This window comes from Nyctereutes procyonoides, unplaced genomic scaffold, assembly GCF_905146905.1.
Source record: "Nyctereutes procyonoides isolate TBG_1078 unplaced genomic scaffold, NYPRO_anot_genome, whole genome shotgun sequence".
NCBI classification, from domain to species: Eukaryota; Metazoa; Chordata; class Mammalia; order Carnivora; family Canidae; genus Nyctereutes; species Nyctereutes procyonoides.
Window position 1 is genome coordinate 3,932,942 of NW_026575051.1, and position 6,000 is coordinate 3,938,941.

A 6,000-nucleotide genomic window follows, 5' to 3' on the forward strand; every position below is an offset into this window, starting at 1 on the left:
ATAGACATAGAGAGAGAAGCAGAGACACAGGCAGAGGGAGAAGCAGGCTCCATGCCTGGAGCCCGACGCGGGACTCGATCCCCGGGACTCTAGGATCGCGCTCTGAGGCCAAAGGCAGGCGCCAAACCGCTGTGCCACCCAGGGATCCCCCTGGGGTATGTTTTCCATGACGATTTCAACGCCACACAGCACTAGAATAAGTGACCAGTAGTGTCTGGGTTTCTAGGAGGTTTTAGAAAGGGAAAGCATTCTACTTCCTTACGTCCCAGTACCAAATAGGAGTTAGTAAAATATGATGGCTTTAAAAGCTTGGGTTCTGGGTCACATACCTGTAAGATTCAAATTCTCATTCTGCCAATAAGTGGTATTCACAGTGCCTGCCCACATAGGATTGCTGTGAGAATTAAATGAGATAAAATATGTAAGCTCAACACAGTGCCTATTCCTTAAAAAACACTTCGAGAAATGATGACTATTGTGGCCATAAACATGACTATAGAAATAGACAATGGTACAAGTAGCCTATGTTACTACTTCACTTAGATCCCCTTCTACTTCATTTCCCTTCCTTGTCCTCTATTAAAATTTGAATTATATGCCCTTTCTCTTCTCTAATGATTTTTTCCCCTCCAACATGACTATCTTATGGGAAACAACTGTATCAGCATACAGATACATTATTTACAAACTCCTACTGTACAGTAGTTATAAACATTTTATAAGAAACTGGTTTTAGGGATCCCTGGGTGGCGCAGTGGTTTGGTGCCTGCCTTTGGCCCAGGGCACGATCCTGGAGACCCGGGATCGAATCCCACGTCGGGCTCCTGATGCATGGAGCCTGCTTCTCTCTCTGCCTCTCCTCTCTCTCTCTCTGACTATCATAAATAAAAAAAAAACTAAAAAAAAAAAAAAAAAAAGAAAGAAACTGGTTTTAGGCCTCTAATACCTGTGGAAGCTTAGATCATTGCCAGGACCTAACTTTTGAATGGCCACAATGTTGAAATATTTTACTAATATTAAGGAAAATTCTGTCTCTCTCAGAGGTAAACACATATTGTCCCAATCTTATGGGTAATGGAATGGGGACACAGATTATTAAAAAAATCCGAATATTAGACCTAAAAGAACCAGACTGTCTAGCCCAACCTCCCCATTTTACAGATGAAGAAATTGAAACCAAAAGAGGGGAACTGATTCACTCAAAATTAGGCAGTAAGTAAGGGATCTCCAAACTCCCAGTTTAGCACTCTATCCACTATATCCTGCTACAATTCCCTTTATGCTTTGAGTTCAACTTGGCCTTACATACAAAATAATCAGAAATTGATGTTAGTCTACTGACTAAAATTTAAGTTAACTTGTAATACCTATGAATTAAAGTTGTGTTAACCAAGGATCCAAAAGAAGAAAATGTTATTGGAACCTGACAACTCCCTTGGAATGCTGACCCAAGGAGAACAAACAACTCTTGGCCAGCCCCATGCAATACTAGGGTCTTAGCTCACATATAAACAGCCCATAAAATGCAAAGAGATCCTGGCAAATAAGAGACCCAAGTAGCTCAGAACTTCAGTTCATGGCAGAAGTTATCTCAAAGGAGCGCAACTATTCCTCAAATTACTTATGAAACATTGTGGGGACATTTTTAGTTCTCATGAGATTGGAAGTGGTACCCCAGCCATTAATTCCTTGAGGACCAAGGATGCTAAACATCTGCAATTCTTATGTCAGCCACACACAATAAAGAACTGACCCATTCCAATACACTATGCAAAAACACTGACCAAAATGAGGTATTACCCAATCAGGACACTCACAGAAATGTGAGTTTCCACTTAAATCTGAGGGGTTAATAACACATATGGTTCTTCTATAATGGCTCTGTAGCTGTGTTTTGTTTTATTGGGAAGAAGGCATGGATAGAGAAGGACTGGTTGAGAGACAAAGGGACAAATTGCTGAGTGCCACCCTAAGGAAGAAAAGCTGATGGCAATATTCCCAAAGGGCTTTTAGGTTTTATGTCAGAACAATGTCAGGAGCTATGCCTGGAAAGGCCACTGCCTGGAATATGCCCAAAACAAGACAGTTTCTTTCTGAATTTCTTGGACTGGTGATCTCGATTGAGAAATTTAAATGGGCACTTGAGTGGCTCAGTTGGTTGAGTGTCTGCCTTTGGTTCAGGTCATGATCCTAGGGTCCTGGGTTTGAGTCCCGCATGCGACTCCCTGCTCAGTGGGGAGTCTGCTTCTCCCTCTGCCCCTCCCCCCGCTCTCTTTCTCTTTCTCAGTCTCAAGTAAATAAATAATTTTTTTTTAAATTTTTAAATGAATCCCAAATCCCCAGATGAGGCCAAAGTTTCTTAAAGGAATTAAGCCATTCTATCATTAGAAGTTGAAAGTCTAGGAGAAAAGTGATTCATCTTACCAGGGCAGCTGAGATTGTGTCCAGATCTCTAAGTCCTTACGATTCAGAATTGCCAAGACCAGCTAATGCTAAGATTATGCCACAGCATAACTGATTAAGAGAACAGAGTCCAAATTGGCATTAGGGTACATTTTATGATAATAGCAACTTGTAGTCAAAACCTTTTAGGTATATATCCAAACTGTGATGACCTCCTTTTCTGCAAATCATTAATGACCCTCTATGTGGCCTCCAGCAGCCATATCTGCCCCACATGGCCCTGTCCTTTAGCCCCCATTGATTGGACCAGAGGGAGATGCTTACTTAGATCAGCCAATCAGATTCTCTCTCAGGAATTTCGAACTGAACTCAGTGAGTTTGTGGAACAGGCCTGTTTACTTGAAAGTGAGAGAAATACAGAAAAGGGTCCATCTTTGTGGAGCACCCATGAAAACGAGAAAATGCCTATCTGCAGAAAGACAGAAACAGAGAAACAAAGATGGGAGACCTAAAGACTTGAGAGAGAAGTTCCTCAATCATCCTGAGTTCTGATTATTCAGCTTCCTTTAGATTCCATGAGAATCTCCAGGTTCCATTCAAAATATGTTATCTATTAGATGAAATTAAAAAAGAATCAAGTTAATAAATAAGTGAAGTGAATACAGTATTTGATTTCTAGATAGAGATGGACATCCTACTCTTTAAAATAATGAAAACTTGAGGCTAGATTGGTAGAGCATGCAACTCTTGATCTCAGGATTTGGTATTCAAGCCCCACATTGGGTATAGAGATTTCTGAAAACTAATTAATTAAAAAATTAATGGGGGCTCACCTGGTGGCTCAATCAATTAAGGATCTGACTCTTGATTTTAGCTCAGGTCATGATCTCAGGGTTGGGAGATCGAGCTCAGATCAATCCAGTTCCATGCTCAGCAGGGAATCTACTTAGGATTCTCTTTCTGTCTCTCCTTCTGCCCCTACTCCTCCTGCCCCCACCTACCATTTGCACATGCATTCTCTCTCTTTCTAAAATAAATAAATCTTTAAAAGAAATAATGAAAACTCCCATAGGAAAAAAAAATAAGGAAGCAAAAAGGCAATTCACAAAAGAAGAAATACAAATGGCCAATAAACATGTTGAAAGATGTATTATGCTACTCATAGTTAAATAAATGGATTAAAACAACAATAAGGCATCACTTTTTTCTAATCAGATTGTTAATGCTTTATAACATAATAGCTTTTGTTGGCAAGAGTATGGAGAAACATGTCCTCTCAAATACCACTGCTTCTGGGAATGTAATTGATATAATTTTTCCTAAAGATGAGTAGATGTGAATTTAGATGAATTGATATGAGGAACTTTAATAATATTTATATATAATAGTCCCCAAATCCCCAAAAAGCTTTTTTATTTTAAGTATTGTAATACATATAATAATAAAAAGTTGGAAATAACCCAAATGTCCATCAATAGGGGAGCTATTGAAAAAAACGTGGCCGGGGTGGATTCATTCTTTTTTTTTTAATTTAAATTCAATTAAATAACATATAATGTATTGTTAGTTTCAAATATGGAGGTCAGTGATTTATCAGTCTTATTTAATACGCAGTACTTATCACATCATGTACCCTCCATAATGTCCATCACCCAGTTACCTCATCCCTTTGCCTCCTCCCCTACAGCAACCTTCAGTTTGTTTCCTATTATTAAGAGTGTGTCTTATGGTTTGTCTCCCTCTCTGATTTCATCTTGTTTTATTTTTTACCTTTCTTCCCCTATGATCCTCTCTTTTGTTTCTTAAATTCCACATATGAGTGAGCTGATATGATAATTGACTGCTTTCACTTCGCATAATGCCCTCTAGTTCCATCCACATCATTGCAAATGGCAAAAAGGGGTGGATCATTCTTTTCATCAATATAATTTTACATGAATCTGTGACCAAAAAGTAAGGAACTGGAAAGAAACTTAAATGAATATTTTAATAATCTGAGAGAGAAGAAGAAATATCCAATTATGAAATCAAAGAAAAGACTGATAGTATAAAAAATTTAAAACTTCTTTGTGGGCACCCCGGGTGGCTCAGCGGTTTAGGGCCACTTTTGGCCCAGGACGTGATACTGGAGACCCGGGATCGAGTCCCATGTCGGGCTCCCTGCATGGAGCCTGCTTCTCCCTCTGCCTGTGTCTCTGCCTCTCTCTCCTCTCTGTGTTTCTCATGAATAAATAAATAAAATCTTAAAAATAAATAAAATGTAAAACTTCTTTGCTGCAAAGGCTAAAAAATAAAATAAAAAACACCGTAAGTATGGTGAAGAGACAAACAGATAATTCAAGGATAATATTTGTAACCACAGGACAGAGTATTAATATCATCACTTAATAAATAAAAAGCTATTAAAATCAACAAGGAAATGGGATCCCGGGGTGGCTCAGCAGTTTAGCGCCTGCCTTTGGCCCGGGGCATGATCCTGGAGACCTGGGATCGAGTCCCACGTAGGGCTCCCAGGATGGAGCCTGCTTCTCCCTCTGCCTGTGTCTGTGACTGACTCTTTCTCTCTCTCAAGAATAAATAAATAAAAATCTTTAAAAAAAAAAAACAACAAAAACAAAACTTATGGGCAGCCCGGGTGGCACAGAGGTTTAGCGCCGCCTGCAGCCCAGGGCGTGATCCTGGAGATCCAGGATCGAGTCCCACATGGGGCTCCCTGCATGGAGCCTGCTTCTCCCTCTGCCTGTGTCTCTGCCTCTCTCTCTCCCGCTCTGTATCTCTCATGAGTAAATAAAATAAAATCTTTTAATAAAATAAAATAAAATCAACAAGGAAAAAACAATCTAAAGGGAAAATTGGTAAAGGACATGAATGGGCATTTGACAAGAAAAATTATAAATGGCCTACAACTGTATGAAAATATTTTGAATACCATGAATAATCAAGAAGTGCAAATTAAAAGCACAATATCATTTTTATCTGTCAGTTTGGTAAAGATTGATCATAGCCAGTATTCTATAAGATGTGAAGAAAAAGGCAACTTCATACAATATTAATAGGATTACAGATTGGTAGAAAACTTTTTGGAGGATATTTTGGCCATGGCTATTAAAATTTTAAATGTGCACCTTATCTTAGATTTCATATAGATAACTAAAAAAGATGGCCAAAGATATATGTTGAAGGATGATCGCTACTGATTTGTAATGCTGGAAAATTGGAAACAATCTAAATGACCAACTGTAAAGCTTTGATTCGATTATACTAGATTTATGCTATAGAATACTACACCACCATTTAAAAAATGAAGTAGGTCTATATGAACTAGCATGACAAGATGTAGATTTTTTTTAAGCAAGCTGTGGGGGATCCCTGGGTGGCTCAGCGGTTTAGCGCCTGCCTTTGGCCCAGGGTGCGATCCTGGAGTCCCGGGATCGAGTTCCGCGTTGGGCTCCCAGCATGGAGCCTGCTTCTCCCTCTGCCTGTGTCTCTGCCTCTCTCTCTCTCTCTATGTCTATCATGAACAAATAAATAAATAAATATTAAAAAAAACAAGCTGTGAAACAGTATATATACCATGATCTCTTTTGTATTTACTTA